At 34.5% G+C, this 12,450-nt stretch overlaps 2 non-coding genes across 2 annotated transcripts; both read left to right on the top strand.

Moving 5' to 3' along the window:
• The first annotated feature begins 751 nt into the window (after positions 1–751).
• Positions 752–825, top strand: TRNAN-AUU (transfer RNA asparagine (anticodon AUU)). Its single transcript has one exon. It is a non-coding gene; the product is annotated as a tRNA-Asn (tRNA).
• A 9,278-nt stretch (positions 826–10,103) lies between these two features.
• TRNAN-AUU (transfer RNA asparagine (anticodon AUU)) lies at positions 10,104–10,177 on the top strand. The gene has a single exon. It is a non-coding gene; the product is annotated as a tRNA-Asn (tRNA).
• Positions 10,178–12,450: the final 2,273 nt, after the last annotated feature.

Genomic DNA, 12,450 nt, shown 5'->3' with positions numbered 1-12,450 from the left:
TCATTGGAAAGGCAGCAAGATGTATCCTCATTTCAATGTCTACTGAAATAATACAGGTTGACACCAGGAAACATTAACGCCACTGCATCCTTGCTGCTTTCTCATGTGGAAGTCTGTTTAATGTGAAAACAAGGTGATATCTAATTAGCACACAGGTAAGGAATTAAGAAAATCTTTATTTAAGGGTGAAGATGTTTCTCACAAAATTGTTGACCCAATGCATCATTGAAATTCAAGCTGGAAAGATGATTTTAATATATCACTTGTACATTTTGTATTGCTCTTCTGGTGACAATGTAGTTTGTTTTTGTCAATTACCATTTTAATAATAGGGTAAAGAAAATGAAGTGGATTTTTGAAAGAAAACAATACTGTCAATATACTATTAAAATAAATTAAAATGGTAAAAGTTATTGTACTTTAAGTAAAAATAAAAGAGACAAAATATCAATCCCAGTTTTGGATTACTTTAATTAACAAAAAAAATGCATATAGCAGAGGATAGTTTCAATCTGCCTACCTCTGGGTTATGGGCCCAGCATGCTTCCATTGCAGTACTCTGCTGCACATGTAAGTGCAAGAGATCCTGAAGCACTCACTCATCATGGGAAAGTACCAATGTGTTTCTTCGTTGGTTGATGGAAGAAACATCTTACAAAAACTCTCCAGATTATTGACTTTTTAAAGTTTTTCTAGGAAACGTTTTAGATGAATGCTTATTAGCCTTTGTCAGTATGGACTTTTGCAAAGTGTCTCTGTGGCGCAATCGGTTAGTGTGTTTGGCTATTAACCAAAAGGTTGGTGGTTCAATCCCACCCAGGGACGTAATTAACCTTGTGATCAGATTTTGGTGATATTTAAGTAGACAAGTCAAAATTTCAAACCTCCTCTTATGGTGTAGGGTACATGGCCTTCTCTGATGTAATCAGAGTTAGATTTGATTCAGTGATTTTATAAAAAACAGCTAGGAAGCACAATTTAGCAGTGGGTTGCAGAGAAAAAAAATATGCTGGCAGAGAAATCCAATCGAGTGATTAAACAGCTCTTCATTTTCTGGCTTTATTTTTATGCTAACAAATTTGTTCTCTGAAAAGTGTCCACAAAGCCAAGTCTCTGATTAACACCTTTGTAAGGATGGTTTTTCACCTATTACTAAATTAAACTTGCTTCATTGGAAAGGCAGCAAGATGCATCCTCATTTCAATGTCTACTGAAATAATACAGGTTGACACCAGGAAACATTAACGCCACTGCATCCTTGCTGCTTTCTCATGTGGAAGTCTGTTTAATGTGAAAACAAGGTGATATCTAATTAGCACACAGGTAAGGAATTAAGAAAATCTTTATTTAAGGGTGAAGATGTTTCTCACAAAATCGTTGCCCCAATGCATCATTGAAATTCAAGCTGGAAAGATGATTTTAATATATCACTTGTACATTTTGTATTGCTCTTCTGGTGACAATGTAGTTTGTTTTTGTCAATTACCATTTTAATAATAGGGTAAAGAAAATTAAGTGGATTTTTGAAAGAAAACAATACTGTCAATATACTATTAAAACAAATTAAAATGGTAAAAGTTATTGTACTTTAAGTAAAAATAAAAGAGCCAAAATATCAATCCCAGTTTTGGATTACTTTAATTAACAAACAAAAAAATGCATATAGCAGAGGATAGTTTTAATCTGCCTACCTCTGGGTTATGGGCCCAGCATGCTTCCATTGCTGTACTCTGCTGCACATGTAAGTGCAAGAGATCCTGAAGCACTCACTCATCATGGGAAAGTACCAATGTGTTCCTTCGTTGGTTGATAGAAGAAACATCTTACAAAAACTCTCCAGATTATTGACTTTTTTAAGTTTTTCTAGGAAACGTTTTAGATGAATGCTTATTAGCATTTGTCAGTATGTACTTTTTGCAAAGTGTCTCTGTGGCGCAATCAGTTAGTATGTACAGCTATTAACCAAAAGGTTGGTGGTTCAATCCCACCCAGGGACCTAATTGACCTTGTTATCAGATTTTGGTGATCTTTAAGTAGACAAGTCAAAATTTCAAACCCCCTGTTATGGTGTAGGGTACCTGGCCTTCTCTGATGTAATCAGAGTTAGATTTGATTCAGTGATTTTATAAAAACAGCTAGGAAGCACAATTTAGCAGTGGGTTGCAGAGAAAAAAAATATGCTGGCAGAAAAATCCAATTGAGTGATTAAACAGCTCTTTATTTTCTGGCTTTATTTTTATGCTAACAAATTTGTTCTCTGAAAAGTGTCCACAAAGCCAAGTCTCTGATTAACACCTTTGTAAGGATGGTTTTTCACCTATTACTAAATTAAACTTGCTTCATTGGAAAGGCAGCAAGATGCATCCTCATTTCAATGTCTACTGAAATAATACAAGTTGACACCAGGAAACATTAACGCCACTGCATCCTTGCTGCTTTCTCATGTGGAAGTCTGTTTAATGTGAAAACAAGGTGATATATAATTAGCACACAGGTAAGGAATTAAGAAAATCTTTATTTAAGAGTGAAGATGTTTCTCACAAAATTGTTGACCCAATGCATCATTGAAATTCAAGCTGGAAAGATGATTTTAATATATCACTTGTACATTTTGTATTGCTCTTCTGGTGACAATGTAGTTTGTTTTTGTCAATTACCATTTTAATAATAGGGTAAAGAAAATGAAGTGGATTTTTGAAAGAAAACAATACTGTCAATATACTATTAAAACAAATTAAAATTGTAAAAGTTATTGTACTTTAAGTAAAAATAAGAGACAAAATATCAATCCCAGTTTTGGATTACTTTAATTAACAAAAAAAAAATGCATATAGCAGAGGATAGTTTCAATCTGCCTACCTCTGGGTTATGGGCCCAGCATGCTTCCATTGCAGTACTCTGCTGCACATGTAAGTTCAAGAGATCCTGAAGCACTCACTCATCATGGGAAAGTACCAATGTGTTTCTTCGTTGGTTGATGGAAGAAACATCTTACAAAAACTCTCCAGATTATTGACTTTTTAAAGTTTTTCTAGGAAACGTTTTAGATGAATGCTTATTAGCCTTTGTCAGTATGGACTTTTGCAAAGTGTCTCTGTGGCGCAATCAGTTAGTATGTACGGCTATTAACCAAAAGGTTGGTGGTTCAATCCCACCGAGGGACCTAATTGACCTTGTTATCAGATTTTGGTGATCTTTAAGTAGACAAGTCAAAATTTCAAACCCCCTGTTATGGTGTAGGGTACCTGGCCTTCTCTGATGTAATCAGAGTTAGATTTGATTCAGTGATTTTATAAAAACAGCTAGGAAGCACAATTTAGCAGTGGGTTGCAGAAAAAAAAATATGCTGCCAGAAAAATCCAATAGAGTGATTAAACAGCTCTTTATTTTCTGGCTTTATTTTTATGCTAACAAATTTGTTCTCTGAAAAGTGTCCACAAAGCCAAGTCTCTGATTAACACCTTTGTAAGGATGGTTTTTCACCTATTACTAAATTAAACTTGCTTCATTGGAAAGGCAGCAAGATGCATCCTCATTTCAATGTCTACTGAAATAATACAGGTTGACACCAGGAAACATTAACGCCACTGCATCCTTGCTGCTTTCTCATGTGGAAGTCTGTTTAATGTGAAAACAAGGTGATATCTAATTAGCACACAGGTAAGGAATTAAGAAAATCTTTATTTAAGGGTGAAGATGTTTCTTACAAAATCGTTGCCCCAATGCATCATTGAAATTCAAGCTGGAAAGATGATTTTAATATATCACTTGTACATTTTGTATTGCTCTTCTGGTGACAATGTAGTTTGTTTTTGTCAATTACCATTTTAATAATAGGGTAAAGAAAATTAAGTGGATTTTTGAAAGAAAACAATACTGTCAATATACTATTAAAACAAATTAAAATGGTAAAAGTTATTGTACTTTAAGTAAAAATAAAAGAGCCAAAATATCAATCCCAGTTTTGGATTACTTTAATTAACAAACAAAAAAATGCATATAGCAGAGGATAGTTTCAATCTGCCTACCTCTGGGTTATGGGCCCAGCATGCTTCCATTGCTGTACTCTGCTGCACATGTAAGTGCAAGAGATCCTGAAGCACTCACTCATCATGGGAAAGTACCAATGTGTTTCTTCGTTGGTTGATAGAAGAAACATCTTACAAAAACTCTCCAGATTATTGATTTTTTTAAGTTTTTCTAGGAAACGTTTTAGATGAATGCTTATTAGCATTTGTCAGTATGTACTTTTGCAAAGTGTCTCTGTGGCGCAATCAGTTAGTGTGTACGGCTATTAACCAAAAGGTTGGTGGTTCAATCCCACCCAGGGACGTAATTGACCTTGTTATCAGATTTTGGTGATCTTTAAGTAGACAAGTCAAATTTCATACCCCCTGTTATGGTGTAGGGTACCTGGCCTTCTCTGATGTAATCAGAGTTAGATTTGATTCAGTGATTTTATAAAAACATCTAGGAAGCACAATTTAGCAGTGGGTTGCAGAGAAAAAGAAATATGCTGGCAAAAAAATCAAATTGCGTGATTAAACAGCTCTTCATTTTCTGGCTTTATTTTTATGCTAACAAATTTGTTCTCTGAAAAGTGTCCACAAAGCCAAGTCTCTGATTAACACCTTTGTAGGGATGGTTTTTCACCTATTACTAAATTAAACTTGCTTCATTGGAAAGGCAGCAAGATGTATCCTCATTTCAATGTCTACTGAAATAATACAGGTTGACACCAGGAAACATTAACGCCACTGCATCCTTGCTGCTTTCTCATGTGGAAGTCTGTTTAATGTGAAAACAAGGTGATATCTAATTAGCACACAGGTAAGGAATTAAGAAAATCTTTATTTAAGGGTGAAGATGTTTCTCACAAAATTGTTGACCCAATGCATCATTGAAATTCAAGCTGGAAAGATGATTTTAATATATCACTTGTACATTTTGTATTGCTCTTCTGGTGACAATGTAGTTTGTTTTTGTCAATTACCATTTTAATAATAGGGTAAAGAAAATGAAGTGGATTTTTGAAAGAAAACAATACTGTCAATATACTATTAAAACAAATTAAAATGGTAAAAGTTATTGTACTTTAAGTAAAAATAAAAGAGACAAAATATCAATCCCAGTTTTGGATTACTTTAATTAACAAAAAAAATGCATATAGCAGAGGATAGTTTCAATCTGCCTACCTCTGGGTTATGGGCCCAGCATGCTTCCATTGCAGTATTCTGCTGCACATGTAAGTGCAAGAGATCCTGAAGCACTCACTCATCATGGGAAAGTACCAATGTGTTTCTTCGTTGGTTGATGGAAGAAACATCTTACAAAAACTCTCCAGATTATTGACTTTTTAAAGTTTTTCTAGGAAACGTTTTAGATGAATGCTTATTAGCCTTTGTCAGTATGGACTTTTGCAAAGTGTCTCTGTGGCGCAATCGGTTAGTGTGTTTGGTTATTAACCAAAAGGTTGGTGGTTCAATCCCACCAAGGGACGTAATTAACCTTGTGATCAGATTTTGGTGATATTTAAGTAGACAAGTCAAAATTTCAAACCTCCTCTTATGGTGTAGGGTACCTGGCCTTCTCTGATGTAATCAGAGTTAGATTTGATTCAGTGATTTTATAAAAAACAGCTAGGAAGCACAATTTAGCAGTGGGTTGCAGAGAAAAAAAATATGCTGGCAAAAAAATCCAATCGAGTGATTAAACAGCTCTTCATTTTCTGGCTTTATTTTTATGCTAACAAATTTGTTCTCTGAAAAGTGTCCACAAAGCCAAGTCTCTGATTAACACCTTTGTAAGGATGGTTTTTCACCTATTACTAAATTAAACTTGCTTCATTGGAAAGGCAGCAAGATGCGTCCTCATTTCAATGTCTACTGAAATAATACAAGTTGACACCAGGAAACATTAACGCCACTGCATCCTTGCTGCTTTCTCATGTGGAAGTCTGTTTAATGTGAAAACAAGGTGATATCTAATTAGCACACAGGTAAGGAATTAAGAAAATCTTTATTTAAGGGTGAAGATGTTTCTCACAAAATTGTTGACCCAATGCAACATTGAAATTCAAGCTGGAAAGATGATTTTAATATATCACTTGTACATTTTGTATTGCTCTTCTGGTGACAATGTAGTTTGTTTTTGTCAATTACCATTTTAATAATAGGGTAAAGAAAATGAAGTGGATTTTTGAAAGAAAACAATACTGTCAATATACTATTAAAACAAATTAAAATGGTAAAAGTTATTGTACTTTAAGTAAAAATAAAAGAGACAAAATATCAATCCCAGTTTTGGATTACTTTAATTAACAAAAAAAATGCATATAGCAGAGGATAGTTTCAATCTGCCTACCTCTGGGTTATGGGCCCAGCATGCTTCCATTGCAGTATTCTGCTGCACATGTAAGTGCAAGAGATCCTGAAGCACTCACTCATCATGGGAAAGTACCAATGTGTTTCTTCGTTGGTTGATGGAAGAAACATCTTACAAAAACTCTCCAGATTATTGACTTTTTAAAGTTTTTCTAGGAAACGTTTTAGATGAATGCTTATTAGCCTTTGTCAGTATGGACTTTTGCAAAGTGTCTCTGTGGCGCAATCGGTTAGTGTGTTTGGCTATTAACCAAAAGGTTGGTGGTTCAATCCCACCAAGGGACGTAATTAACCTTGTGATCAGATTTTGGCGATATTTAAGTAGACAAGTCAAAATTTCAAACCTCCTCTTATGGTGTAGGGTACCTGGCCTTCTCTGATGTAATCAGAGTTAGATTTGATTCAGTGATTTTATAAAAAACAGCTAGGAAGCACAATTTAGCAGTGGGTTGCAGAGAAAAAAAATATGCTGGCAGAAAAATCCAATCGAGTGATTAAACAGCTCTTCATTTTCTGGCTTTATTTTTATGCTAACAAATTTGTTCTCTGAAAAGTGTCCACAAAGCCAAGTCTCTGATTAACACCTTTGTAAGGATGGTTTTTCACCTATTACTAAATTAAACTTGCTTCATTGGAAAGGTAGCAAGATGCATCCTCATTTCAATGTCTACTGAAATAATACAAGTTGACACCAGGAAACATTAACGCCACTGCATCCTTGCTGCTTTCTCATGTGGAAGTCTGTTTAATGTGAAAACAAGGTGATATATAATTAGCACACAGGTAAGGAATTAAGAAAATCTTTATTTAAGGGTGAAGATGTTTCTCACAAAATTGTTGACCCAATGCAACATTGAAATTCAAGCTGGAAAGATGATTTTAATATATCACTTGTACATTTTGTATTGCTCTTCTGGTGACAATGTAGTTTGTTTTTGTCAATTACCATTTTAATAATAGGGTAAAGAAAATGAAGTGGATTTTTGAAAGAAAACAATACTGTCAATATACTATTAAAACAAATTAAAATGGTAAAAGTTATTGTACTTTAAGTAAAAATAAAAGAGCCAAAATATCAATCCCAGTTTTGGATTACTTTAATTAACAAAAAAAAAAATGCATATAGCAGAGGATAGTTTCAATCTGCCTACCTCTCGGTTATGAGCCCAGCATGCTTCCATTGCAGTACTCTGCTGCACATGTAAGTTCAAGAGATCCTGAAGCACTCACTCATCATGGGAAAGTACCAATGTGTTTCTTCGTTGGTTGATGGAAGAAACATCTTACAAAAACTCTCCAGATTATTGACTTTTTAAAGTTTTTCTAGGAAACGTTTTAGATGAATGCTTATTAGCCTTTGTCAGTATGGACTTTTGCAAAGTGTCTCTGTGGCGCAATCAGTTAGTATGTACGGCTATTAACCAAAAGGTTGGTGGTTCAATCCCACCCAGGGACCTAATTGACCTTGTTATCAGATTTTGGTGATCTTTAAGTAGACAAGTCAAAATTTCAAACCCCCTGTTATGGTGTAGGGTACCTGGCCTTCTCTGATGTAATCAGAGTTAGATTTGATTCAGTGATTTTATAAAAACAGCTAGGAAGCACAATTTAGCAGTGGGTTGCAGAGAAAAAAAATATGCTGGCAGAAAAATCCAATTGAGTGATTAAACAGCTCTTTATTTTCTGGCTTTATTTTTATGCTAACAAATTTGTTCTCTGAAAAGTGTCCACAAAGCCAAGTCTCTGATTAACACCTTTGTAAGGATGGTTTTTCACCTATTACTAAATTAAACTTGCTTCATTGGAAAGGCAGCAAGATGCATCCTCATTTCAATGTCTACAGAAATAATACAGGTTGACACCAGGAAACATTAACGCCACTGCATCCTTGCTGCTTTCTCATGTGGAAGTCTGTTAAATGTGAAAACAAGGTGATATCTAATTAGCACACAGGTAAGGAATTAAGAAAATCTTTATTTAAGGGTGAAGATGTTTCTCACAAAATCGTTGCCCCAATGCATCATTGAAATTCAAGCTGGAAAGATGATTTTAATATATCACTTGTACATTTTGTATTGCTCTTCTGGTGACAATGTAGTTTGTTTTTGTCAATTACCATTTTAATAATAGGGTAAAGAAAATTAAGTGGATTTTTGAAAGAAAACAATACTGTCAATATACTATTAAAACAAATTAAAATGGTAAAAGTTATTGTACTTTAAGTAAAAATAAAAGAGCCAAAATATCAATCCCAGTTTTGGATTACTTTAATTAACAAACAAAAAAATGCATATAGCAGAGGATAGTTTCAATCTGCCTTTCCTCTGGGTTATGGGCCCAGCATGCTTCCATTGCTGTACTCTGCTGCACATGTAAGTGCAAGAGATCCTGAAGCACTCACTCATCATGGGAAAGTACCAATGTGTTTCTTCGTTGGTTGATAGAAGAAACATCTTACAAAAACTCTCCAGATTATTGATTTTTTTAAGTTTTTCTAGGAAACGTTTTAGATGAATGCTTATTAGCATTTGTCAGTATGTACTTTTGCAAAGTGTCTCTGTGGTGCAATCAGTTAGTGTGTACGGCTATTAACCAAAAGGTTGGTGGTTCAATCCCACCCAGGGACGTAATTGACCTTGTTATCAGATTTTGGTGATCTTTAAGTAGACAAGTCAAATTTCATACCCCCTGTTATGGTGCAGGGTACCTGGCCTTCTCTGATGTAATCAGAGTTAGATTTGATTCAGTGATTTTATAAAAACATCTAGGAAGCACAATTTAGCAGTGGGTTGCAGAGAAAAAGAAATATGCTGGCAAAAAAATCAAATTGCGTGATTAAACAGCTCTTCATTTTCTGGCTTTATTTTTATGCTAACAAATTTGTTCTCTGAAAAGTGTCCACAAAGCCAAGTCTCTGATTAACACCTTTGTAGGGATGGTTTTTCACCTATTACTAAATTAAACTTGCTTCATTGGAAAGGCAGCAAGATGTATCCTCATTTCAATGTCTACTGAAATAATACAGGTTGACACCAGGAAACATTAACGCCACTGCATCCTTGCTGCTTTCTCATGTGGAAGTCTTTTTAATGTGAAAACAAGGTGATATCTAATTAGCACACAGGTAAGATATTAAGAAAATCTTTATTTAAGGGTGAAGATGTTTCTCACAAAATTGTTGACCCAATGCATCATTGAAATTCAAGCTGGAAAGATGATTTTAATATATCACTTGTACATTTTGTATTGCTCTTCTGGTGACAATGTAGTTTGTTTTTGTCAATTACCATTTTAATAATAGGGTAAAGAAAATGAAGTGGATTTTTGAAAGAAAACATTACTGTCAATATACTATTAACACAAATTAAAATGGTAAAAGTTATTGTACTTTAAGTAAAAATAAAAGAGACAAAATATCAATCCCAGTTTTGGATTACTTTAATTAACAAAAAAAATGCATATAGCAGAGGATAGTTTCAATCTGCCTACCTCTGGGTTATGAGCCCAGCATGCTTCCATTGCAGTACTCTCCTGCACATGTAAGTGCAAGAGATCATGAAGCACTCACTCATCATGGGAAAGTACCAATGTGTTTCTTCGTTGGTTGATGGAAGAAACATCTTACAAAAACTCTCCAGATTATTGACTTTTTAAAGTTTTTCTAGGAAACGTTTTAGATGAATGCTTATTAGCCTTTGTCAGTATGGACTTTTGCAAAGTGTCTCTGTGGCGCAATCGGTTAGTGTGTTTGGCTATTAACCAAAAGGTTGGTGGTTCAATCCCACCCAGGGACGTAATTAACCTTGTGATCAGATTTTGGTGATATTTAAGTAGACAAGTCAAAATTTCAAACCTCCTCTTATGGTGTAGGGTACATGGCCTTCTCTGATGTAATCAGAGTTAGATTTGATTCAGTGATTTTATAAAAAACAGCTAGGAAGCACAATTTAGCAGTGGGTTGCAGAGAAAAAAAATATGCTGGCAGAAAAATCCAATCGAGTGATTAAACAGCTCTTCATTTTCTGGCTTTATTTTTATGCTAACAAATTTGTTCTCTGAAAAGTGTCCACAAAGCCAAGTCTCTGATTAACACCTTTGTAAGGATGGTTTATCACCTATTACTAAATTAAACTTGCTTCATTGGAAAGGCAGCAAGATGCATCCTCATTTCAATGTCTACTGAAATAATACAAGTTGACACCAGGAAACATTAACGCCACTGCATCCTTGCTGCTTTCTCATGTGGAAGTCTGTTTAATGTGAAAACAAGGTGATATCTAATTAGCACACAGGTAAGGAATTAAGAAAATCTTTATTTAAGGGTGAAGATGTTTCTCACAAAATTGTTGACCCAATGCAACATTGAAATTCAAGCTGGAAAGATGATTTTAATATATCACTTGTACATTTTGTATTGCTCTTCTGGTGACAATGTAGTTTGTTTTTGTCAATTACCATTTTAATAATAGGGTAAAGAAAATGAAGTGGATTTTTGAAAGAAAACAATACTGTCAATATACTATTAAAACAAATTAAAATGGTAAAAGTTATTGTACTTTAAGTAAAAATAAAAGAGACAAAATATCAATCCCAGTTTTGGATTACTTTAATTAACAAAAAAAAAAATGCATATAGCAGATGATAGTTTCAATCTGCCTACCTCTCGGTTATGGGCCCAGCATGCTTCCATTGCTGTACTCTGCTGCACATGTAAGTTCAAGAGATCCTGAAGCACTCACTCATCATGGGAAAGTACCAATGTGTTTCTTCGTTGGTTGATGGAAGAAACATCTTACAAAAACTCTCCAGATTATTGACTTTTTAAAGTTTTTCTAGGAAACGTTTTAGATGAATGCTTATTAGCCTTTGTCAGTATGGACTTTTTGCAAAGTGTCTCTGTGGCGCAATCAGTTAGTGTGTACGGCTATTAACCAAAAGGTTGGTGGTTCAATCCCACCCAGGGACGTAATTGACATTGTTATCAGATTTTGGTGATCTTTAAGTAGACAAGTCAAATTTCATACCCCCTGTTATGGTGTAGGGTACCTGGCCTTCTCTGATGTAATCAGAGTTAGATTTGATTCAGTGATTTTATAAAAACAGCTTGGAAGCACAATTTAGCAGTGGGTTGCAGAGAAAAAAAATATGCTGGCAGAAAAATCCAATTGAGTGATTAAACAGCTCTTTATTTTCTGGCTTTATTTTTATGCTAACAAATTTGTTCTCTGAAAAGTGTCCACAAAGCCAAGTCTCTGATTAACACCTTTGTAAGGATGGTTTTTCACCTATTACTAAATTAAACTTGCTTCATTGGAAAGGCAGCAAGATGCATCCTCATTTCAATGTCTACTGAAATAATACAGGTTGACACCAGGAAACATTAACGCCACTGCATCCTTGCTGCTTTCTCATGTGGAAGTCTGTTTAATGTGAAAACAAGGTGATATCTAATTAGCACACAGGTAAGGAATTAAGAAAATCTTTATTTAAGGGTGAAGATGTTTCTCACAAAATCGTTGCCCCAATGCATCATTGAAATTCAAGCTGGAAAGATGATTTTAATATATCACTTGTACATTTTGTATTGCTCTTCTGGTGACAATGTAGTTTGTTTTTGTCAATTACCATTTTAATAATAGGGTAAAGAAAATTAAGTGGATTTTTGAAAGAAAACAATACTGTCAATATACTATTAAAACAAATTAAAATGGTAAAAGTTATTGTACTTTAAGTAAAAATAAAAGAGCCAAAATATCAATCCCAGTTTTGGATTACTTTAATTAACAAACAAAAAAATGCATATAGCAGAGGATAGTTTCAATCTGCCTACCTCTGGGTTATGGGCCCAGCATGCTTCCATAGCTGTACTCTGCTGCACATGTAAGTGCAAGAGATCCTGAAGCACTCACTCATCATGGGAAAGTACCAATGTGTTTCTTCGTTGGTTGATAGAAGAAACATCTTACAAAAACTCTCCAGATTATTGACTTTTTTAAGTTTTTCTAGGAAACGTTTTAGATGAATGCTTATTAGCATTTGTCAGTAAGTACTTTTTGCAAAGTGTCTC

Source organism: Pseudophryne corroboree, assembly GCF_028390025.1.
Source record: "Pseudophryne corroboree isolate aPseCor3 chromosome 11 unlocalized genomic scaffold, aPseCor3.hap2 SUPER_11_unloc_2, whole genome shotgun sequence".
In the NCBI taxonomy this organism is placed as follows: Eukaryota; Metazoa; Chordata; class Amphibia; order Anura; family Myobatrachidae; genus Pseudophryne; species Pseudophryne corroboree.
This window is presented reverse-complemented; position numbering and strand designations above follow the sequence as displayed.